The sequence below is a fragment of the Ranitomeya imitator genome, chromosome 2 (assembly GCF_032444005.1).
Source record: "Ranitomeya imitator isolate aRanImi1 chromosome 2, aRanImi1.pri, whole genome shotgun sequence".
NCBI lineage: Eukaryota > Metazoa > Chordata > Amphibia > Anura > Dendrobatidae > Ranitomeya > Ranitomeya imitator.
This window is the reverse complement of record NC_091283.1, coordinates 789,864,371-789,888,921: the sequence shown is the minus strand read 5'-3', so window position 1 is coordinate 789,888,921 and position 24,551 is coordinate 789,864,371. Positions and strand designations below refer to the sequence as shown.

At 50.1% G+C, this 24,551-nt stretch overlaps 1 protein-coding gene across 2 annotated transcripts in view; it reads left to right on the top strand.

Moving 5' to 3' along the window:
• Positions 1–24,551, top strand: part of JMJD1C (jumonji domain containing 1C) — a 262,318-nt gene that overhangs the window by 132,026 nt on the left and 105,741 nt on the right. Inside the window, exon 1 of one of the 2 annotated variants that reach the window (XM_069753630.1) lies at positions 20,575–21,263. The exons of the other annotated variant lie outside the window; for it this stretch is intronic. The gene's annotated coding sequence lies outside the window, so the exon portion shown is untranslated. Of the gene's footprint in view, positions 1–20,574; positions 21,264–24,551 lie in introns of those variants that run through there. 2 annotated transcript variants of the gene reach the window in all.

Here is a 24,551-nt window from a genome sequence, read left to right as displayed (position 1 = left end):
GGGTGATCGGTCTATGTGCAAAATGTAAGAAAAAATTAAATACAAATTTTATAAACGAGAAAAATTAAAACCCACTGTACATAGGTTTATAACACGTTACCTGCACTGCCTGTGCATGCAGTCTTGCAGATCCTCTGTGATCATAAGTAATCAGCTTGGTAAAGAAATTTTAGACCAGCACTATCTATTCTTCAGCAAAATAGGTGTGAAAAAATATCAAGTTGGAAAGTGAAAAGTTTCACTGCAACACATCGGAGAGCTGCTAAAGGAACTCTGTTGAACTGTCGTGTGGTTTGTGGTATTTTGGGGAAATTTGGTGACAAGTATGCAGTTACACAGAAAAAGGAAAGGAAAGTCTGCTGCAAAGGGTTTGTAGGAGGGTTAGCTAATAACCCAGATACTGCGCCATCCTTGTCCATTCGCTGGTATTACCGCTTGCTTAGCTCCTTTCTAAGCTGTAGTAGACATGAGGATGGGTGTAAAAACAATGAACGGAGCCTTGTATCGATGGGCTTGGACTTGCCCTGCTGACCCGTGCTTACAATCATGCGGTGACATGAGGTGGGTGTAAAAGCAATGAACGGACCCTTGGGTCGATGGGCTTGGACTTGCCCTGCTGACCCGTGCTTACACTCATGTGGTGATGTGAGGATGGGTCGGTGTAAAAGCAATGAACGGACCCTTGGATCGATGGGCTTGTACTTGCCCTGCTGACCCGTGCTTACAATAGTGGTGACATGAGGATGGGTCGGTGTAAAAGCAATGGACGGACCCTTGGATCGATTGGCTTGGACTTGCCTTGCTGACCCGTGCTTACAGTCATGTGATGTGAGGATGGGTGGGTGTAAAAGCAATGGACGGACCCTTGGATCGATGGGCTTGGACTTGCCCTGCTGACCCGTGCTTACAATCATGTGATGTGAGGATGGGTGGGTGTAAAAGCAATGAACGGACCCTTGGATCGATGGGCTTGGACTTGCCCTGCTGACCCGTGCTTACAATCATGTGGTGATGTGAGGATGGGTCGGTGTGAAAGCAATGAACGGACCCTTGGATCGATGGCCTTGGACTTACCCTGCTGACCCGTGCTTACAATCGTGGTGACATGAGGATGGGTCGGTGTAAAAGCAATGAACGGACCCTTGGATCGATGGGCTTGGACTTGCCCTGCTGACCCGTGCTTACAATCGTGGTGACATGAGGATGGGTGGGTGTAAAAGCAATGAACGGACCCTTGGATCGATGGGCTTGGACTTGCCCTGCTGACCCGTGCTTACAATCGTGGTGACATGAGGATGGGTGGGTGTAAAAGCAATGAACGGACCCTTGGGTTGATGGGCTTGGACTTGCCCTGCTGACCCGTGCTTACAATCATGTGGTGATGTGAGGATGGGTCGGTGTGAAAGCAATGAACGGACCCTTGGATCGATGGCCTTGGACTTACCCTGCTGACCCGTGCTTACAATCGTGGTGACATGAGGATGGGTCGGTGTAAAAGCAATGAACGGACCCTTGGATCGATGGGCTTGGACTTGCCCTGCTGACCCGTGCTTACAATCGTGGTGACATGAGGATGGGTGGGTGTAAAAGCAATGAACGGACCCTTGGATCGATGGGCTTGGACTTGCCCTGCTGACCCGTGCTTACAATCATGTGATGTGAGGATGGGTGGGTGTAAAAGCAATGAACGGACCCTTGGATCGATGGGCTTGGACTTGCCCTGCTGACCCGTGCTTACAATCATGTGGTTCAGTGTTCAGACCTCCATCATGAATTCTTCACCAATGAGCACATGGCATGGCGGTAGTCTTTCTGATTTGTGTTGCCGTCTTTGTTTCCAGGACTATATCAATAAACCTGTTACAACATTTTCTTTGCCTGTGTAGAAATGTAGCTCAAAGGTGACTCTTCTGGCATCTGTTGCTTCATTTGTCAGACATGTTCATACCACCCATGTCATTTCCTTTTATCAGGGGGTTTGGTGACTGGAGAATTGTTTTGAAACAGGAAAGTCCCTTTTTATTTTTCTTGTATCACTTCTCACAATAGTTACAGATGTGTGCAAGAATGTCTGCCAGGTTTTATTTTCTCCCCTGTTGAATAATATCTTAATCTGGATGCTGAGCTCTGTAGTCTGACCTATTGGGGAATGTGCACGTGTTCAGTATTTGCAGCAGAAATTTCTGCATCTCTTGGCAGAAAAATCACAGCGTCAAGTAAGCGTGCGTTTTTTTTTTTTTTTAAACTTGTGTTTTTGTTGCAGATTTTTGCCCAGTCATTAGTATGGGTGGAATGTGAGTAAAAATGCTGGAAGACTTGACATGCTGCAGATTAAAATCTGCAAGGACAAAATAAGCAACGTGTGCATGAGACTTAGGATTTTCACTCACTGCTGGTTCTAGGAAATCCTTCAGGTTTTGTGACAAATCTGCGCAGAAAAGAATGCGGTAAAACCTCCAACTTGTGCACAGATCTCTAGTGTGGTTTCTTGTAAAACTAGGGGCTTTACTTCTCTTGTGTAATATTTATTATTCTACAAGTGAGGGTGCGTCCGTTACCCTTGGATGCACATGCAGCAGATTTTCCTTCTGGATGAAAAATCAGCCAAGTTCTAAAGCACCACTGTTGTCCGTGGGATTTTAAGAATACCTGCAGTGTAAATTGGGAACAGCACAGTAGATTAGGAATCTGCAGTACACAGGTGACGTGCTGCACCATTTCTGCAGTGATGGATGCAGTGGTATCTTCTGTACAATCTGCAGTACACAGGTGATGTGCTGCACCATTTCTGCAGTGATGGATGCAGTGGTATCTTCTGTACAATCTGCAGTACACAGGTGATGTGCTGCACCATTTCTGCAGTGATGGACGCAGTGGTATCTTCTGTACAATCTGCAGTACACAGGTGATGTGCTGCACCATTTCTGCAGTGATGGATGCAGTGGTATCTTCTGTACAATCTGCAGTACACAGGTGATGTGCTGCACCATTTCTGCAGTGATGGACGCAGTGGTATCTTCTGTACAATCCGCAGTACACAGGTGATGTGCTGCACCATTTCTGCAGTGATGGACGCAGTGGTATCTTCTGTACAATCCGCAGTACACAGGTGACGTGCTGCACCATTTCTGCAGTGATGGACGCAGTGGTATCTTCTGTACAATCCGCAGTACACAGGTGATGTGCTGCACCATTTCTGCAGTGATGGACGCAGTGGTATCTTCTGTACAATCCGCAGTACACAGGTGACTTGCTGCACCATTTCTGCAGTGATGGACGCAGTGGTATCTTCTGTACAATCCACAGTACACAGGTGATGTGCTGCACCATTTCTGCAGTGATGGACGCAGTGGTATCTTCTGTACAATCCGCAGTACACAGGTGATGTGCTGCACCATTTCTGCAGTGATGGACGCAGTGGTATCTTCTGTACAATCCGCAGTACACAGGTGACTTGCTGCACCATTTCTGCAGTGATGGACGCAGTGGTATCTTCTGTACAATCCGCAGTACACAGGTGATGTGCTGCACCATTTCTGCAGTGATGGACGCAGTGGTATCTTCTGTACAATCCGCAGTACACAGGTGACTTGCTGCACCATTTCTGCAGTGATGGACGCAGTGGTATCTTCTGTACAATCCGCAGTACACAGGTGATGTGCTGCACCATTTCTGCAGTGATGGACGCAGTGGTATCTTCTGTACAATCCGCAGTACACAGGTGACTTGCTGCACCATTTCTGCAGTGATGGACGCAGTGGTATCTTCTGTACAATCCACAGTACACAGGTGATGTGCTGCACCATTTCTGCAGTGATGGACGCAGTGGTATCTTCTGTACAATCCGCAGTACACAGGTGATGTGCTGCACCATTTCTGCAGTGATGGACGCAGTGGTATCTTCTGTACAATCCGCAGTACACAGGTGATGTGCTGCACCATTTCTGCAGTGATGGACGCAGTGGTATCTTCTGTACAATCCGCAGTACACAGGTGACTTGCTGCACCATTTCTGCAGTGATGGACGCAGTGGTATCTTCTGTACAATCCGCAGTACACAGGTGATGTGCTGCACCATTTCTGCAGTGATGGACGCAGTGGTATCTTCTGTACAATCCACAGTACACAGGTGATGTGCTGCACCATTTCTGCAGTGATGGACGCAGTGGTACCTTCTGTACAATCCGCAGTACACAGGTGATGTGCTGCACCATTTCTGCAGTGATGGACGCAGTGGTACCTTCTGTACAATCCGCAGTACACAGGTGATGTGCTGCACCATTTCTGCAGTGATGGACGCAGTGGTATCTTCTGTACAATCCGCAGTACACAGGTGACTTGCTGCACCATTTCTGCAGTGATGGATGCAGTGGTATCTTCTGTACAATCCACAGTACACAGGTGATGTGCTGCACCATTTCTGCAGTGATGGACGCAGTGGTATCTTCTGTACAATCCGCAGTACACAGGTGATGTGCTGCACCATTTCTGCAGTGATGGACGCAGTGGTATCTTCTGTACAATCCACAGTACACAGGTGATGTGCTGCACCATTTCTGCAGTGATGGACGCAGTGGTATCTTCTGTACAATCCGCAGTACACAGGTGACTTGCTGCACCATTTCTGCAGTGATGGACGCAGTGGTATCTTCTGTACAATCCGCAGTACACAGGTGATGTGCTGCACCATTTCTGCAGTGATGGACGCAGTGGTACCTTCTGTACAATCAGCAGTACACAGGTGATGTGCTGCACCATTTCTGCAGTGATGGACGCAGTGGTACCTTCTGTACAATCCGCAGTACACAGGTGATGTGCTGCACCATTTCTGCAGTGATGGATGCAGTGGTATCTTCTGTACAATCCGCAGTACACAGGTGACGTGCTGCACCATTTCTGCAGTGATGGACGCAGTGGTATCTTCTGTACAATCCGCAGTACACAGGTGACGTGCTGCACCATTTCTGCAGTGATGGACGCAGTGGTACCTTCTGTACAATCCGCAGTACACAGGTGATGTGCTGCACCATTTCTGCAGTGATGGACGCAGTGGTATCTTCTGTACAATCCGCAGTAGACAAGTGATGTGCTGCACCATTTCTGCAGTGATGGACGCAGTGGTACCTTCTGTACAATCCGCAGTACACAGGTGATGTGCTGCACCATTTCTGCAGTGATGGACGCAGTGGTATCTTCTGTACAATCCGCAGTACACAGGTGATGTGCTGCACCATTTCTGCAGTGATGGACGCAGTGGTATCTTCTGTACAATCCGCAGTACACAGGTGACGTGCTGCACCATTTCTGCAGTGATGGACGCAGTGGTATCTTCTGTACAATCCGCAGTGCACAGGTGACGTGCTGCACCATTTCTGCAGTGATGGACGCAGTGGAACCTTCTGTACAATCCGCAGTAGACAAGTGACGTGCTGCACCATTTCTGCAGTGATGGACGCAGTGGTATCTTCTGTACAATCCGCAGTACACAGGTGACGTGCTGCACCATTTCTGCAGTGATGGACGCAGTGGTATCTTCTGTACAATCCGCAGTACACAGGTGATGTGCTGCACCATTTCTGCAGTGATGGACGCAGTGGTATCTTCTGTACAATCCGCAGTACACAGGTGATGTGCTGCACCATTTCTGCAGTGATGGACGCAGTGGTATCTTCTGTACAATCCGCAGTACACAGGTGATGTGCTGCACCATTTCTGCAGTGATGGACGCAGTGGTATCTTCTGTACAATCCACAGTACACAGGTGATGTGCTGCACCATTTCTGCAGTGATGGACGCAGTGGTATCTTCTGTACAATCCACAGTACACAGGTGATGTGCTGCACCATTTCTGCAGTGATGGACGCAGTGGTATCTTCTGTACAATCCACAGTACACAGGTGATGTGCTGCACCATTTCTGCAGTGATGGACGCAGTGGTATCTTCTGTACAATCCACAGTACACAGGTGACGTGCTGCACCATTTCTGCAGTGATGGACGCAGTGGTATCTTCTGTACAATCCGCAGTACACAGGTGACTTGCTGCACCATTTCTGCAGTGATGGACGCAGTGGTATATTCTGTACAATCCGCAGTACACAGGTGACTTGCTGCACCATTTCTGCAGTGATGGACGCAGTGGTATCTTCTGTACAATCCGCAGTACACAGGTGATGTGCTGCACCATTTCTGCAGTGATGGACGCAGTGGTACCTTCTGTACAATCTGCAGTACACAGGTGATGTGCTGCACCATTTCTGCATTGATGGACGCAGTGGTATCTTCTGTACAATCCACAGTACACAGGTGATGTGCTGCACCATTTCTGCAGTGATGGACGCAGTGGTATCTTCTGTACAATCCACAGTACACAGGTGATGTGCTGCACCATTTCTGCAGTGATGGACGCAGTGGTATCTTCTGTACAATCCACAGTACACAGGTGATGTGCTGCACCATTTCTGCAGTGATGGACGCAGTGGTATCTTCTGTACAATCCGCAGTACACAGGTGACTTGCTGCACCATTTCTGCAGTGATGGACGCAGTGGTATCTTCTGTACAATCCGCAGTACACAGGTGATGTGCTGCACCATTTCTGCAGTGATGGACGCAGTGGTATCTTCTGTACAATCCGCAGTACACAGGTGATGTGCTGCACCATTTCTGCAGTGATGGACGCAGTGGTATCTTCTGTACAATCCACAGTACACAGGTGATGTGCTGCACCATTTCTGCAGTGATGGACGCAGTGGTATCTTCTGTACAATCCGCAGTACACAGGTGACTTGCTGCACCATTTCTGCAGTGATGGACGCAGTGGTATCTTCTGTACAATCCGCAGTACACAGGTGATGTGCTGCACCATTTCTGCAGTGATGGACGCAGTGGTATCTTCTGTACAATCCACAGTACACAGGTGATGTGCTGCACCATTTCTGCATTGATGGACGCAGTGGTATCTTCTGTACAATCCGCAGTACACAGGTGACTTGCTGCACCATTTCTGCAGTGATGGACGCAGTGGTATCTTCTGTACAATCCGCAGTACACAGGTGATGTGCTGCACCATTTCTGCAGTGATGGACGCAGTGGTACCTTCTGTACAATCCGCAGTACACAGGTGATGTGCTGCACCATTTCTGCAGTGATGGACGCAGTGGTATCTTCTGTACAATCCGCAGTAGACAAGTGATGTGCTGCACCATTTCTGCAGTGATGGACGCAGTGGTATCTTCTGTACAATCCACAGTACACAGGTGATGTGCTGCACCATTTCTGCAGTGATGGACGCAGTGGTATCTTCTGTACAATCCACAGTACACAGGTGATGTGCTGCACCATTTCTGCAGTGATGGACGCAGTGGTATCTTCTGTACAATCCGCAGTACACAGGTGACTTGCTGCACCATTTCTGCAGTGATGGACGCAGTGGTATCTTCTGTACAATCCGCAGTACACAGGTGATGTGCTGCACCATTTCTGCAGTGATGGACGCAGTGGTATCTTCTGTACAATCCACAGTACACAGGTGATGTGCTGCACCATTTCTGCAGTGATGGACGCAGTGGTATCTTCTGTACAATCCGCAGTACACAGGTGACTTGCTGCACCATTTCTGCAGTGATGGACGCAGTGGTATCTTCTGTACAATCCGCAGTACACAGGTGATGTGCTGCACCATTTCTGCAGTGATGGACGCAGTGGTATCTTCTGTACAATCCACAGTACACAGGTGATGTGCTGCACCATTTCTGCATTGATGGACGCAGTGGTATCTTTTGTACAATCCGCAGTACACAGGTGACTTGCTGCACCATTTCTGCAGTGATGGACGCAGTGGTATCTTCTGTACAATCCGCAGTACACAGGTGATGTGCTGCACCATTTCTGCAGTGATGGACGCAGTGGTATCTTCTGTACAATCCACAGTACACAGGTGATGTGCTGCACCATTTCTGCATTGATGGACGCAGTGGTATCTTCTGTACAATCCGCAGTACACAGGTGACTTGCTGCACCATTTCTGCAGTGATGGACGCAGTGGTATCTTCTGTACAATCCGCAGTACACAGGTGATGTGCTGCACCATTTCTGCAGTGATGGACGCAGTGGTATCTTCTGTACAATCCGCAGTACACAGGTGATGTGCTGCACCATTTCTGCAGTGATGGACGCAGTGGTATCTTCTGTACAATCCGCAGTAGACAGGTGACAAAAAACGTGTGTTTATGATGTTTTTACTTTTGTTTTCATTTGGCTGAAAAATGCTTTAAGAATTGACGTCGTATAATTGAAAAAATGCTTTGGTTCAAATGAACTGCATGTGAATGAGGTCTCAGAAATCTCATTGCTGTACTGTAAAAAGCCTCATTAATAGAGAGGAGCGAATTTGATCGAGTCGGCTAATTGGGCAGGTTATAGCGCTTACCGAGTAAGCTACAGAGGCAACCCGGATACATGGAGCGCCGGCTGATCAGCTGTTTGTTGCCTTCTCCATGCATGTGACTGTCACACAGCCGCAACATACAGCGGATCCAAGAAGCCGGGTTCCCTCTGCAGCTTATTTGGTAAGCGCTATAACTTGCCCAATAAGTCCTGACCCGATCAAATTCGCTCATCTCTTATCATTAACTCCTTCCCCCGCAGGGTGTGAACAAGCCCTTAGAGCCAATTACTTGGTTAGTCAAGAATGTGCATACAATTCATCAGTGGCATCAGATGGCAAACCCAAAATATTTCTATCTCTTGGACCCCCATAGACATTTGGGGTCTGGTATGGGTAATTCTTTTATACAGCTCATGTTGTAATGTGAATGATCCTTGATGCAGTAATCCTGTCAGCGGCAGGTATCCCAATAGTAATCTTCAGAGATCACCGGGATAAATGTGAATACATCTGCCGGTATACAGTGTCTAATGAATGCTTATTATGGAGCTATTAATAAATATACACAGTGACCGAATGCCTCCATATTATAGTCATGTACAGGAGCGGGGGTGACAGGGCGGCCATGTCTGACGAGGTCGGCCGTCTCTTGGGTCATTACCTACTATGTAAGATTACATACTCATTAGTAACCTCCTCACAGGGATCATTGTATCATCCGCAGTGAGATGCTTTCAGGAGAGTTCTGGTAAGTGCTGGGACTGAACGTCTCACTGTGGCTGTGATTCATCTGGTGAGTAAGTGCCCAGGGTGGGCTCAGTAATGCAGCCGGCCCCCACTGTTACAGCACCCATTACTACCGCTCCTTCCTTTCTTACTGTTTCCTATTGCAGTGATCCTAGAGGGTATTAATCGCCTTCATTGATTTTACTACTTAGTGGTTAATTCATTTGGCCGTATGTTCGTTTTAATAAGCCTCCTTGTTATCAATCACTTTTTAGGAATTCATGTGCATGGTCGTTCCAAAATCCTACGTTGACCAGGCACCTATAAAATTGTCATTTGCAATGGTGACAGGGCTGCCGTATCGCCTGCTGTACTTGTCAGATCAATCTAGAAAGATCACTTCCTTTTTACCTACGCTGTGTGGGTGGCGTTTTCTTTGTATACTGAAGGCAGAATGTGCACGTTTGGCATGATGGGTTTGTATGGCTCCATATTAGGCTACGTTCACATTTGCGTTGTTGGGCGCAGCGTCGGCGACTGATACCGACGCATGCGTCCCTATCTTTAACATGGGGGGTGCATGGACATGCGCCGGTATGTGTTGTAATGCGTTTTATGACGCATGCGTCATTTTGACGCACAAGACAGGGAGCAGACAACGCTACTTGTAGCATTTTCGCTGCGCCGAATTTCCTGATCTTTACTATCTTATGACAACGCATGTGTCACAAAACGCTGCGTTGTGTATATGCGTTGTTGGTTGCGTTGCCGACGCTGCGCCCAACAACGCAAATGTGAACGTAGCCTTACAAGAGCCATGGATGCCGGATACCAGGTGTGCTGTTACCTACAGTACGGATGGAGGCTGGAATTGGTTTGCCGGGGGCTGACACAGTTTGCCAGTTATCAAGTCAAACACAAGAATGGATACAAGTATCTTTCACGCATATTGATTTTTTTTTTTTTTTTTTGCATCCATTCCGGACTTTGACTCAAAAAAACTGATACCAGAATTAAAGGTGTTTTTGAAGCCAACTTTACTGCTGCATCTGGCATTGGGCTTGGAGACCCGCTAATGCCCACAGGACAATAGTTTTGTGGTAAGTCAGTCTGACACCCCACTAGTATCGTGCAGTAATTAGAATTCCTCTCTGGGTGTGAAGGTTACATCCATCCAGCACGCACTAGCATCTCTCCATGCCAGATTGGTTGGCAGAGTATGCCTTGCCAGCCATGGGCATGCAGTAGTCCTATGGTAAGTATGCCCATTTCTAGTGCCTTACACAGTCTTAAGGCCTCATAGACCTTTAGAGTAGCGTCAGATGTACCACTGATATAGACAGGTTAGGTCAACAGTGTAGCATGGGTGGGGGCTCTTCTGACTGTCCCGCTACTGTGGAGGTCCACTTTTGGACTGCTGATCCTCTTTCTTTTCAAAGAGCCATATGGAGAGATGTCTGGCAGAGGCTTTCTCCTAGATAACACTAGAGCATTCGACAGGAAATGCTGCTGTATATTGGGGTTGGGGAAAGGCAAGATGGCTGCTGGCCGAACGTTTCACCCAACCATTATTTAGCCGACAGCCAACTAAAGTGTATGGGGCCTTTATGCTATGAATACAAGCTGATCTGATACTGTTGGGTAAATTTGGACAAGATGAGTCTCCTTTAAAGGGAATATGTCAGTAGGAACAACCCTCCTAAGCAGACTATATGGACATGTAGGTGATAGGAAGCTGAATAAAATGATACCTTGATATCTGTGATCTGATGTCTAATTCCAGAGAAATCCATGTTTTCCTTATATGAGCTGTTGAGATCTAAGGGCCGTACATAGATCTCCCTCCAGAGAATATTGTAAATGAAAGGAGCAGTTACCAGTGTGAGACATGTAATGACTGACAGTCTGCTCTCCTGATCTACATCCTCACACTGGTAACTCTGTCATTTACAATAATCTCTGGTGGCAGATTCTCGGGGAGATCTGTATCCTGCCCATAGATCTTAACAGTTCATTTACATTACCAAGAAAAATATGGATTTTTCTGGAATAAGACATCAAATCGCAGGTAGCAAGGTATCCTTTTATTCAGCTTCCTATGACCTGCATGCCCATATAGACAGACTGCTTCGGAAGGAGGGCCTACTGACTGATTCCCTTTAATGCTTTTCATGCTTTATAACCATGATTTATTAGTGGCCATGAAGTGCTTTCCCTTGAGATCCAGCCCCTAAACCAATCTGTAGTTGTAAGTCTATACTTATTGTGAAGAAGGGCTTCCTTTTTTCCAGGGTGTTAGTATGCAGAAGTCCAGCCAACTGCACTGACAATGAGTCTGTGAGTCACTGGCACCACGGCTACATGTTAAGTCTTGTTTGCTAGAATTAGGGCAATGAACTTTACTCTTCTGAACTAGTTGTAAGATTGGGTGTTTGTAAATGGAAGCTATGGGCTGTAGAGGCGCTATAGCCAATGTAAGGCTGGGGTCACTCAGATCAAAGTGTCACAGACTGATCCGAATCATTGGAGTGCGATGCGATTCTCTTGCAAGACAGGTGCGAAGAAGACTGAATTTCTCCATTCTGAGTCTGTGGACGTCTGACTGCACACGGATGACATCCAAGTGCAGTCCGATGTTTCACAGGCACCCACAGACTTGTATGGATGCACCTGCAGCATCCTGCGATGTCTTTTCTCATGCCGATTTGGCATGAGGAAACATTGCAGATCTGCTCTACCCCATAGTATAAAGGTACCGTCACACATAGCGACGCTGCAGCGATACCGACAACGATCCGGATCGCTGCAGCGTCGCTGTTTGGTCGCTGGAGAGCTGTCACACAGACAGCTCTCCAGCGACCAACGATCCCGAGGTCCCCGGTAACCAGGGTAAACATCGGGTAACTAAGCGCAGGGCCGCGCTTAGTAACCCGATGTTTACCCTGGTTACCATCCTAAAAAGTAAAAAAACAAACGCTACATACTTACCTACAGCCGTCTGTCCTCGGCGCTCTGCTTCTCTGGTCTGGCTGTGAGCGCCGGGCAGCCAGAAAGCAGAGCGGTGACGTCACCGCTCTGCATTCCGGCTGACCGACGCTCACAGCCAGAGCAGGAGGAGAGCAGAGCACAGCGCTGGAGGACAGACGGCTGTAGGTAAGTATGTAGTGTTTGTTTTTTTACTTTTAGGATGGTAACCAGAGTAAACATCGGGTTACTAAGTGCGGCCCTGCGCTTAGTTACCCGATGTTTACCCTGGTTACCAGCGAAGACATCGCTGAATCGGTGTCACACACGCCGATTCAGCGATGTCTACGGGGAGTCCAGCGACGAAATAAAGTTCTGGACTTTCTTCCCCGACCAGCGACAGCACAGCAGGGGCCTGATCGCTGCTGCCTGTCACACTGGACGATATCGCTAGCTAGGACGCTGCAACGTCACGGATCGCTAGCGATATCGTCTAGTGTGACAGTACCTTTAAGGTACCGTCACACATAGCGACGCTGCAGCGATACCGACAACGATCCGGATCGCTGCAGCGTCGCTGTTTGGTCGCTGGAGAGCTGTCACACAGACAGCTCTCCAGCGACCAACGATCCCGAGGTCCCCGGTAACCAGGGTAAACATCGGGTAACTAAGCGCAGGGCCGCGCTTAGTAACCCGATGTTTACCCTGGTTACCATCCTAAAAAGTAAAAAAACAAACGCTACATACTTACCTACAGCCGTCTGTCCTCGGCGCTCTGCTTCTCTGGTCTGGCTGTGAGCGCCGGGCAGCCAGAAAGCAGAGCGGTGACGTCACCGCTCTGCATTCCGGCTGACCGACGCTCACAGCCAGAGCAGGAGGAGAGCAGAGCACAGCGCTGGAGGACAGACGGCTGTAGGTAAGTATGTAGTGTTTGTTTTTTTACTTTTAGGATGGTAACCAGAGTAAACATCGGGTTACTAAGTGCGGCCCTGCGCTTAGTTACCCGATGTTTACCCTGGTTACCAGCGAAGACATCGCTGAATCGGTGTCACACACGCCGATTCAGCGATGTCTACGGGGAGTCCAGCGACGAAATAAAGTTCTGGACTTTCTTCCCCGACCAGCGACAGCACAGCAGGGGCCTGATCGCTGCTGCCTGTCACACTGGACGATATCGCTAGCTAGGACGCTGCAACGTCACGGATCGCTAGCGATATCGTCTAGTGTGACAGTACCTTTACACTGGGCTGAGTGCTAGCCGATAAAGCAGTGTGAGCGAGCACTTAAAGGGATTCCATTGATTAGAAATTCCTTTACAGCAGGAGGAAGTCAATAATGAGACAAGTGCCATCATATTGTCCTGCAGCCACCATTGGCAGGATGCATGTACTTTTATTGGCAGCCTGTATCCTTACTAGGCTTCTCATAAGCATAAAATGAGCGACTTTCGTAGTAATACATTGGAAGAGTTTTCTACTCGCACATTTACTACCGCTTTTGTACGGAAAAAAGGCAATTCCATAATATATGCACAAAAGCCTCTCCAAATTGAAGCTTTCAAGTGGATATGCCACCAGATTTCACTATACAAACTGAATACGTTATTGAACGGTTTCTTGGAGCCTGGTGTACTATGTCAGAATGGCTGTATAATTGTGGTGATAAAATGAATATTTTAGGAGTCGAGCTGATGAGAGAACTGACTATGAATCAAACTGATTCAGTCTATACACAACCGGACTGACAGCAGCTTGTGCTGAGCAGTACAAGATGGCAGCAGCAAGGAGGAGGCACACTGAGGATCTGTCAATGGGCCTAGGGGCGCAGACATTGAGCTACATTTTCATAAAGGATTATGCAGCCATACTGACATGGATTTTCATAGTATGTACACCAGCCTCATCAGGTGTGAGACCTATTTAGTAATGTATGCAGGTTGGATTGTGAAAACTAGTGACAGATTTGAACATTGGACAAGGCTTTGCCTGGTATTTCTAGATAAACATGTATCAGTATGTCACTAGAGTAGGTTGGTTCTACCCCTAATTACAAGCCTTAGGCTACGTTCATATTTGCGTTGTTGTGTGTTGCGTCGGCGACGCAACGCATGCAAAAACGCATGGTTTTGTGACGCATGCGTCCATTTTTGGCTTGCTTTTGGACGCAAAAAAAATGCAACTTGCTGCGTCCTCTGCGCCGACGCTTGCGCCAAAAATGACGCATGTGTCACAAAACGAAAGACAACGCATGTCCATGCGCCCCCATGTTAAATATAGGGGCGCATGACGCATGCGTCACCGCGGCTGCGCCCGACGCAACGCTAATGTGAACGTAGCCTTAGTAGTGTGCAGTAAACAGAAGAAATGTCTGCTGCCTGTTCAGTATATCTGAAGGTAACGTTTGCCTTTGACCAGAGATGATTTCTACTTCCCCATTATAGTATTATGCAGCACCCTGCCAACACTGTCCCAAGGCTCCGAGTTAATGGGGCATCAGATTTTTTCTCTGTTGTTTAGTTGGGAAACACATTTTCTAGTCCTTCATTAGGAAGTTGAGCGCACACAGAAGCGTCCCCAGTCCTCTATTGGGAACACCACTTTATGGTAAATGCTTCACTTTTTCCACTTATGAAAAGAGACAAGAACGGTAAAAATGTGCAGATTATAGTGCAACAATAATGGGAAAACACTAATCCACTAGGACTCGGTGAGCGCTGGCATCAGCGGACTCACTAATATACAGCGATTCTGCCATGGATTGCTAGAACTATTACTATATTATAGAACTATTACTAATATTCAATAATGTATTCAGTTTGTATGGAGATATGTGGTGGCAAATCCACTTGAAAGCTTCAATTTGGAGAGCCTTTCGTGCTATTATTTAATTGCCTTTTTGTAGAATAAATGGTAGTAAATATGAGTAGAAGACTCTCTTTTGTATTCCTATGAAAGTCGCTCATTCTGTGCTGATGAGCAGCCTACTGAGGATACAGGCCGCCCTTGACAAATGTTCACAGAAAGCAGTTTCTGCAGATTGGATTTGCTTTGGGAAAGACCCTCTCAATAGATGCGCAGTAGTGAGCTCACTTGCTCTCTTCCGGAGGCATTTGCATACCTTTTCCGCCACTCCAGAGAGTATTGCATGGCTATTAAGTCTCCTTACACCAGCAGGTGGTTATCACACTGACAAAATAAAAAGTGCACATAAGAAAAAAAAAAAAGTTTCCAGGCGAAAGAATCAACGTTTTTAGGCTGGGGCTACACAGCAATGCGTCGTGCGAAAGCAGTTATCGGTCAAGTAGCGATACCAAAAACATCTGTGCAGCTTTTCTGCGAATTGCTCTCACATGGCCACTTAAGAGCTGTGATTTTTCTGGAAAAAAAAAATGACCAAGTCACGTGTAGCATTGCACTTGTGTTGGATGTCCTGTGGCTGGTCACATTTTGGAAACCTGCGATGGTCTCTGGAGCTCCTAACCAGGGCTGTGGAGTCGGTAAGCCAAACCACTGTCCATTTTTTATGGATACCATACCATTCTGTGGCATAGAACACTGTAAGTAGTCCTGTAAATGACTGTATAAAAATAGTTGCAGAGAAAAAAACGGATTGCATACGGATGTTAAACGGATGGTGCGATTAAAAAATCGAATTGAACTCGCATGACAATCGCATACTTTTCATCCCTTTTTTCGGTCCAGATTACGGACTGTTTTTTTTCTCGCAAGTGGAAATGAGCCCTTAGGGATGGATGCAATAGGGGTCTATGGATACACTGCCATGTACATTACATAGGAGTGTGCGCCATGGGGTGAGTGGCCCTTTCCACCTGATGTACAGGTACAATATAGGCGCTCTTCTCGCTTCTCATCCCCAGCACCGGGTATTTATAACCCTATGTGAATCCATTTTTTTGGCACAGTTACTGCCGTGCAGCAGAGGACACAGTGTTTCTTGCACACCAAGCATCCCCGGCTCCCAGCCAAGATGGTAATTGAAGGTCAGACTATTAGCCGAGTGCAGCTCACTGAACAGTTGGAATCTGTAGGAGACTGATAGTGCCAGGCTACAAAGAGGCCTCTGTGTTACTGGAGGTATTATACACCCCCCAGATGAATCCCCCTCCTCACATGGAGTAACACCGTCCATCAGGGCTTCCTATACGCCACCACTTATCTCACCGTTGTTTTCCTAAACTAATATATCAAGTAATTGTGTAAATTGCCTAATATGAAGCAGTTTACGCCATGTCATGCCCTGGGGCTTGGAAGACCCTGTTTACACGTGATAAAGCTGACCTTTTATTTTGATGAAAATTCTGCTCTAGATTTGATGACCCATGTGAGAAACGCTTCTAGAACCCCATTCACAAACCATGGAAAATGTTTGGATGAATTTTCATATACATTATGGGAAAAATAGTCTGCAATAAAAATAAGTAGCTGAGATGGAAGGATTTGTTTCATTAAATGATTGACTCTGCAGCACTTTCAGAGCAGAAATCACAAGGGCCATGCTCTGATTTTTGCCTCGGGAAATTATACATCAGTTGTACACTTTTTTTTTAAAATTTTTTTACCAAATCTATTTATACCCATGTATGTTATTCCCTATCCAAATAACTACTTACTGATCACTGGGGTCCATCTGCTGGGACCCCAATGTATCCTTAGAGCAGTGTTCTGCAGAGATAACACGCTCCCTTCATTATCTATGGGAGATGGTAAAATGTTGACCTCCTGTGCAATCTGTCTCCCCCCCTCACAGTCCCCAGGACACCACCCTCCTGTACCATAGGTCCATTCCCCCCCGGGGCGCCGCCCTCCTGTACCAGGGGTCCCCAGCACCCCCGGGGCGCCACCCTTCTGAACCATGGGTCCACCCCCCTGGGGACGCTGTCCTCCTGTACCATGGGTCCACCCCCCGGGGACGCCACCCTCCTGTACCATGGGTCCATTTCCTCCCCCAGGGACGCCGCCCTCCTGAACCATGGGTCCACCCCCCTGGGGATGCTGTCCTCCTGTGCCATGGGTCCACCCCTCCAGTACACCGCCCTCCTGCACCCGGGGTCCCCAGCACCCCCGGGATGCCACCCTCCTGAACCATGGGTCTACCCCCTTGGGGACGCTGTCCTCCTGTACCATGGGTCCATTCCCCCCCAGGAAGCCACCCTCCTGCACCATGCATCCACCCCCAGGGACGCCCTCCTATACCATGGGTCCACCCCACTGGGGACGCTGTCCTCCTGTACCATGGGTCCACCCCCCCTGGGGACGCTGTCCTCCTGTACCATGGGTCCACCCCACGGTGACGCCTTCCTTCCTGTATCAGGGGTCCCCAGCAACCCCGGGACGCCGTCCTCCTGAACCATGGGTCCACCCCCCCTGGGGACGCTGTCCTCCTGTACCATGGGTCGATTCCCCTCTCCTCCCAGGATGCCGCTCTCCTGTACCATGGGTCCACCCCTCGGTGACGCCTTCCTTCCTGTATCAGGGGTCCCCAGCAACCCCGGGACGCCGTCCTCCTGAACCATGGGTCCACCCCCCCGGGGACGCTGTCCTCCTGTACCATGGGTCGATTCCCCCCCCCCCAGGATGCCGCTCTCCTGTACCATGGGTCCACCCCCAGAGACGCCACCCTCCCGTACCATGGGTCCACCCCCCTGGTGATGCTGTCCTCCTGTACCATGGGTCCACCCCCGGGAACGCCCTCCCGTACCATGGGTCCACCCCCCTGGTGATGCTGTCCTCCTGTACCATGGGTCCACCCCCGGGAACGCCCTCCTGTACCATGGGTCCATTCCCCTCCGGGATGCCGCTCTCCTGTACCATGGGTCCACCCCCGGGGATGCCGCCCTCCCGTACCATGGGTCCACCCCCTGGTGACGCTGTCCTCCTGTACCATGGGTCCATTCCCCCCCGCGGACACCGCCCTCCTGTACCATGGGTCCATTCCCCCCGAGGACGCCGCCCTCCTTTACCATGGGTCCACCCCCCAGGGAGGCCGCCCTCCTGTACCATGGGTCCATTTCCTCCCCCAGGGACGCTGCCCTCCTGAACCATGGGTCCACCCCCCTGGGGACGCTGTCCTCCTGTACCATGGGTCCACCCCTCCAGTACGCCTCCCTCCTGCACCCGGGGTCCCCAGCACCCCCGGGATGCCACGCTCCTGAACCATGGGTCTACCCCCTTGGGGACGCTGTCCTCCTGTACCATGGGTCCATTCCCCCCCCCAGGATGCCACCCCTCCTGTACCATGGGTCCACCCCCAGGGACGCCCTCCTATACCATGGGTCCACCCCCCTGGGGATGCTGTCCTCCTGTACCATGGGTCCACCCCTCGGTGACTCCTCCCTCCTGTATCAGGGGTCCCCAGCAACCCCGGGACGCCGTCCTCCTGAACCATGGGTCCACCCCCCTGGGGATGCTGTCCTCCTGTACCATGGGTTGATTCCCCCCCCCCCAGGATGCCGCTCTCCTGTACCATGGGTCCACCCCCGGGGACGCCACCCTCCCGTACCATGGGTCCACCCCCCTGGTGAAGCTGTCCTCCTGTAACATGGGTCCACCCCCCTGGTGAAGCTGTCCTCCTGTACCATGGGTCCACCCCCCTGGTGAAGCTGTCCTCCTGTACCATGGGTCCACCCCCGGGAACGCCCTCCTATACCATGGGTCCACCCCCCTGGGAACGCTGTCCTCCTGTACCATGGGTCCATTCCCCCCCAGGATGCTGCTCTCCTGTACCATGGGTCCACCCCCGGGGACGCCGCCCTCCCGTACCATGGGTCCACCCCCCGGGGAATGCTGTCCTCCTGTACCATGGGTCCATTCCCCCCCCAGGATGCCGCTCTCCTGTACCATGGGTCCACCCCCGAGGACACCGCCCTCCTGTACCATGGGTCCATTCCCCCCCGAGGACGCCGCCCTCCTGTACCATGGGTCCACCCCCCGGTGATGCAGCCCTCCTGAACCATAGGTCCACCCCCCAGGGACGCCGCCCTCCTGAACCATGGATCCACCCTCTTGAGGACGTTGTCCTCCTGTACCATGGGTCCACCCCTCGGTGACGCCGCCCTCCTGTACCAGGGGTCCCCAGCACCCCCGGGACGCCGCCCTCCTGTACCAGGGGTCCCCAGCACCCCCGGGACGCCACCCTCCTGAACTATGGGTCCACCCCCTGGGGACACTGTCCTCCTGTACCATGGGTCCATTTCCCCCCCAGGGGCGCCGCCCTCCTGAACCATGGGTCCACTCTCCCGGGACACCGCCCTTATGAACCATGGGTCCAACCCCCCCCCCCCCCCCCCCCCGGGGATGCCGCCCTCCTGTACGATGAGTCCCCAGCACACCCAGGATGCCGCCCTCCTGTGTCATGGGTCCCCCCCCCCCCCCCGGGACACCGCCCTCCTGTACCAGGGGACCACAGCACCCCTGGGATCCCGCCCTCCCGTACCATGAGTCCCCAGCACCCCTCCGGGACGCCGCTCTCCTGTGCCATGGGTCCGAACCCCCCCATGGACGTCTCCTGTGCCATGGGTCCCCTCCTGTGCCATCAGACCCATTTACTATAAGTGGCATGGTGGTGTACATGCAAAAGTCAGTCAGGGGGCTGCAGACCCTCGCCTTGTGGTCTGTGTGGGTGACTTAACTACATGTGAACAAACCAGGAGATATCTGGCCAACTAATCTGATCCACTAATCAGCGTTCATAGACTTTGGACCTTATTCATTATTGCATTTGCTCAGTTTTTTGTGTTTTTCATTAGTGTCTTGTTATAGTGTCTTGTTTTACTCAGTGTTCTCCCGGTTGGGGCTTAAGGTTTCCATTTGATTCGTTGATTTTGGCTTTTTGCACAGTGATCCGGTCCTCAGCGCTCCCAGGGGGGAGTTTATATCTGGATGTCACAGATTTTGTGAACCTTCAGCAGAACATGCGACTTTGTGCTTAAAAAATTCTTCAAAAGGTGTTGATAAAAACTAAATTCCTCATTTGTTTTCCTACTTTTTTGGTGTGCGCAAGTCATGGACCCGCGGCTTTAAAAAAAAAAAACGAGACACCCAACGTGTTTAATCTGAGCCGTGATCTATGGGAACACGGTGAATTCTCTTTGAAGACCCCCTCGCCCCCCAGTTATCATGAATAGGTCCCAGTGTTTGTGCGGCCCCCCAGGAGAATCCCCCTGTAGCTCTTCTTTCTGGGGGGGGTCTCGTCTATTCCGGTATGGAGGAGGCTTCCCGGGGGTTCTGCCCCCCACCCCACCTCTCGGGGAGGCGTCCATGTTGGCGGCACTGCCTGCTCATCTCCATGGTTACAGCCCTCACTTACGGCGTGGTTGTCGGACAGACGTGCGCATGTCGCGATAGTCTGCAGTCTCCGTCCGGTGCCGCCTCCCCGGTGATGTGACGGCGGCGGATCATCCGCACCCGGCTCCGCCTCCTCCCCGCTCCGCCTTCCCCCGTCCTCCTCCTGCCGCCGCCGCAGCAGCTCCGCCTCCTCCACCCCGAGATCCGCCATCCTTCCTCGGCAGCTCTCAGCACTGCGACTCCCTGGGAAGCCCCGGCGATGCCCGCGGGGAGGACCCCACCTCCGGCCGCCGCTCACTAGGAGGCTCGTAGCCGTGCGCCCTGCTCGTCCTCCTCCCGGCGGGGCCCATGCTGCCACCATGACCCAGATGTGGGCTCTGCTCGGCGACAAAAGCCGGGACTAGCGCCCCTCCGCCCGCTGCAGCCTGTGCCCGCTGTGCCCGGCCGCCCAGCCCTCAGGTATTCTGCTTCCTCCTTTCTGCCTGTAGCTCAGCACCACCATAGTCCTCCGGATGACTTCTCCCCTGGCTACGGTAGCGATCGCCACCGCCGCGTCCGACACGGTCTGGTAGGACCCTCCGAAACCCAGAGAACCGATCTGTGCCCACTGCATTGGACTTGGTGAAATATCGCCCAAAATTGAAGCCCGGAGCGCGCTGGTCGTGAGACGGAACCGCGCCGGATTCGCCCCCGAGATCACGGGACTCCGAGCGGATTCCGATTAAAGGCTATCGGGATCCATCAGCATTTCTACCAGTCATCGTCACGTCTGTGGCCGGATTATGGCACTGCCCATCTGCCGTTAACCCTGTCGCGTACGCTGTCATACGGGATGTCAGATTATGTGCTGTAACCGGACCATCTGCCGCTGTCTCCAGGACTGGTGGGTATAAGGCGCTGGCGTGATGGTGGGCACCAGCCTGGGTGAGGGGCTGCTGGGCAGGAGCACATGTCAGCCCTGGGCTGCGTTTCCTGTGCCTTCTTAGCTGCGCTTGCATCACTCACAGGCTGGGGCTGCTTTCCTGTGACTTTCAGGAGGGTTTACGCCGTGTTTTTCTGCTGTATTTACTCACGTCAGTGGAATGTGTTAGCGCGGAGAGGCCCGAGCAGGATGATGTAGTGACTGGCGCTGCTTTTTTGTCTACTTTGGTGGCATAATGAACACAAGGTCTGTGCCTAGTTAAAGAAGGGGTTAAACTACTACAGCCAGAGCCGGGCCCTGCCAACACCAGAGATTATACGGTGCCCGGGTACGTGTGGATGCCTCTTGGGATTAGGTTGTGCTTCCATATGGGAATTCAGTTGTGAACCCTACTGTGGTCTAGTGTACAACGCTACAGAATATGTCAGCGTGATATGAGTAATGGGATGTACAGTGCTGGCCATACCGAGAGCCGCTGACGCTCAGTATGACAAGCGATTGTAGCCACAATCAAGACGTAGATCTTAAAATGGGCGAGGTGCGCTCCACCCATACCGTCCTGAACGAGAGCCGCCACACTGCGCCCGCAGCATAGACCCCACTGCGTAGCGGGCCCACTGTACCGATGGCGCTTCTTACATCTGTAGATGGCGACTGGGTATTTTTGTGACATGGGAATCCATATTAGAGGCAAAATCGCTTCCATCATCATATGTGAAAGTCCCAGAAATGGAAAGCGGTCTGTGGGGGGAGGCTAGGTGGCCAATGAAATCCATGATTTGATTTCTAGTTTTTTTTCAATCATCTTGACTCGAAGATGATCTCATTGGCTATGTAGTGGAATATGCGCCAGCTTTATGGCAAGGCTAATGAATTCCATCTGATTTTGGCTCACAGTGACCTTGGACATGCCAAGTGTGAGGTCTGTAGCCGTTGTGGGCAGTGTGGATTTGGTTTGTTTGTTGTTCCTGGTTCCTTGCTTCGTGGTAGGCACCACCCCAGATGTTTCACCTGCGTCTGCCAGCTGCCATATCCTGCATGCTCCGTTGACACCTAGTAATGTAGCATATATTGTGTGCACCTTGTGACCCTGCATGGGAGGCTGAGCTCGCAGGCATGTGAAAGGAAGTCAGATTTGCATTTTGTGAACGTCACTCAGGAATGGAAAATGATGACGTGCATGGCACAGTAGTATCAATTCTAGTATGTTGCCCACTTAAGGTATGTTTCCACGGTCAGTAAACGCTGCTGGTTGGACGCTGAATACATCCACAGCGTCCAACCCGCAGCGGCCAGATGTTAAAGCATAGTGGATGGGATTTTATGAAATCCCATCTCCACTATGCATGCTGGGACGCCTGCGGCATCCCTGCGTATACGCACATGCGGCGCGTCTTTCTAGACAGCAGCATGTCAATTTATCCTGCGGAGACGCTCCATCTGCGCAAGATAAAAGTCCTATGTATAGGATGCGATGTTTCCACACGGTTCAATGAACACATGCGGAATCATCCCGGCAACGCTATGGACGGGAGCGGACATGTGCTGCGTCCAAAGCGCTGCCTAATACTGACCGTGGAAACCTAGCCTTACTGCCCTTAAAATGCCAATAAAAGCTGTTCCCAAGGCTGTACTGGTCTACGTGCAAGTGGTTTAGTTGGAGATGTTTGCTGCTGTTTTTCTTATAAGATCGTCAACCAAACTTCTCAACGCTGTAAACTGTTCCATTCTGACTTTCTTTCCTGGCATCTCCTCCAAGTGCAGACATAGGTAATGGAGGAAAAATGCTGAATAATGTGCTATCATATAAACTTCTCCACTCGGCAAGCCAGCGAGACGAGGCTTCACATTAAGCACCAGTAGCAAATCTTTTAGGCAGATTGCTCAAAGCTTGACCATACCCCAGGAATCTTGGCCAGCGACTTTCTGGATGACCTAATGGTCAGGGCCGATCTGTGAAAGTGGTGGTGTAGGACGATGCCAGTTTGTTGTGCTCTGAGCTTTCTTTGTTGGTCATGATGCAGGTGAATCTGAACATGCCCACAGCGCATGGCTATCAGGTTTCCAGTTGTCAGCTGTACCCAACTATGATTGCAAAAATCTTATTAAAGCAACTTATCCATGGGATTTGGCCTTGGGGTAGCATCTCTTTCCTGGCGCCCCGTGAACAGGCAGCAGAAGATGGTCGAACTCATCCATTTATCACCTTCTAAAATTTAGTTTTTAAAAGAAAATAAATATTGTTTCCTGAGCTTTTGCCATTACTTGTAAGAAATGGAATGTTTTTGTGCATTGTGTATGTACTCTAGTTAAGGCTACGTTCACATTTGCGTTGTGCGGTGCTGCGTCGGCGACGCAACGCACAACACAAACCAAAACGCATTGTTTTGCGACGCATGCGTCCTTTTTTAGCATGATTTTGGACGCAAAAAAAATGCAACTTGCTGCGTCCTCTGCGCCCTGACGCGTGCGCCAAAAAAGACGCATGCGTCACAAAACGCAATGCAACGCATGTCCATGCGCCCCCATGTTAAATATAGGGGCGCATGACGCATGCGTCGCTGCGGCTGCGCCCGACGCAGCCCGGCAAAACGCAATTGTGAACGTAGCCTAAGACTTTTTTCAGGTGTCTACGTCAGGGAGTTTTTTTTCTCTCTATATAAAAGCAGTCTGCAGTTTAAAAAAAAAAGTCAAGACACTTTTTGGCTTTGTCATGTGAATGTAGCCCTGTTTTTTTTTTTTTTTTTTACTTTTCCCAATGTATACGCTAGTGATGCATGGCATCAACCAATATTTTTACCAGCAGCTAATGCCTGGGTGGGATATGCACAAGTTGCTGTTCTAGGCTCTATTCACACCACGAGCTACATCATTATGATGGGGAAAATGAATACTGTAACATTTAGTCTATAGTTGGGCCCAATGTATGCACCAGAATAGGGTACACTTGCTTATGGCAATCTTCCCAAACCAAATGGCTGAATGTGGTGTTAATAGACTGCAATTATACAGTGGGTGCAATGAGTATTGAACACATCATCCACTTTCTAAGTACGGTAAATATATTTCTAAAGGTGCTATTGACATGAAATTCTCACCAGATGTCAGCAAAAACCCATCCAATCCACACAGGCAAAGAAATTAAACCATAGATGTCCATAAATTATGTGTAATAATGAGAAATGACACAGGGAAAAAGTATTGAACAGGCTTACTGAAATTAAATAAATACTTCGTTCAAAAGCCTTT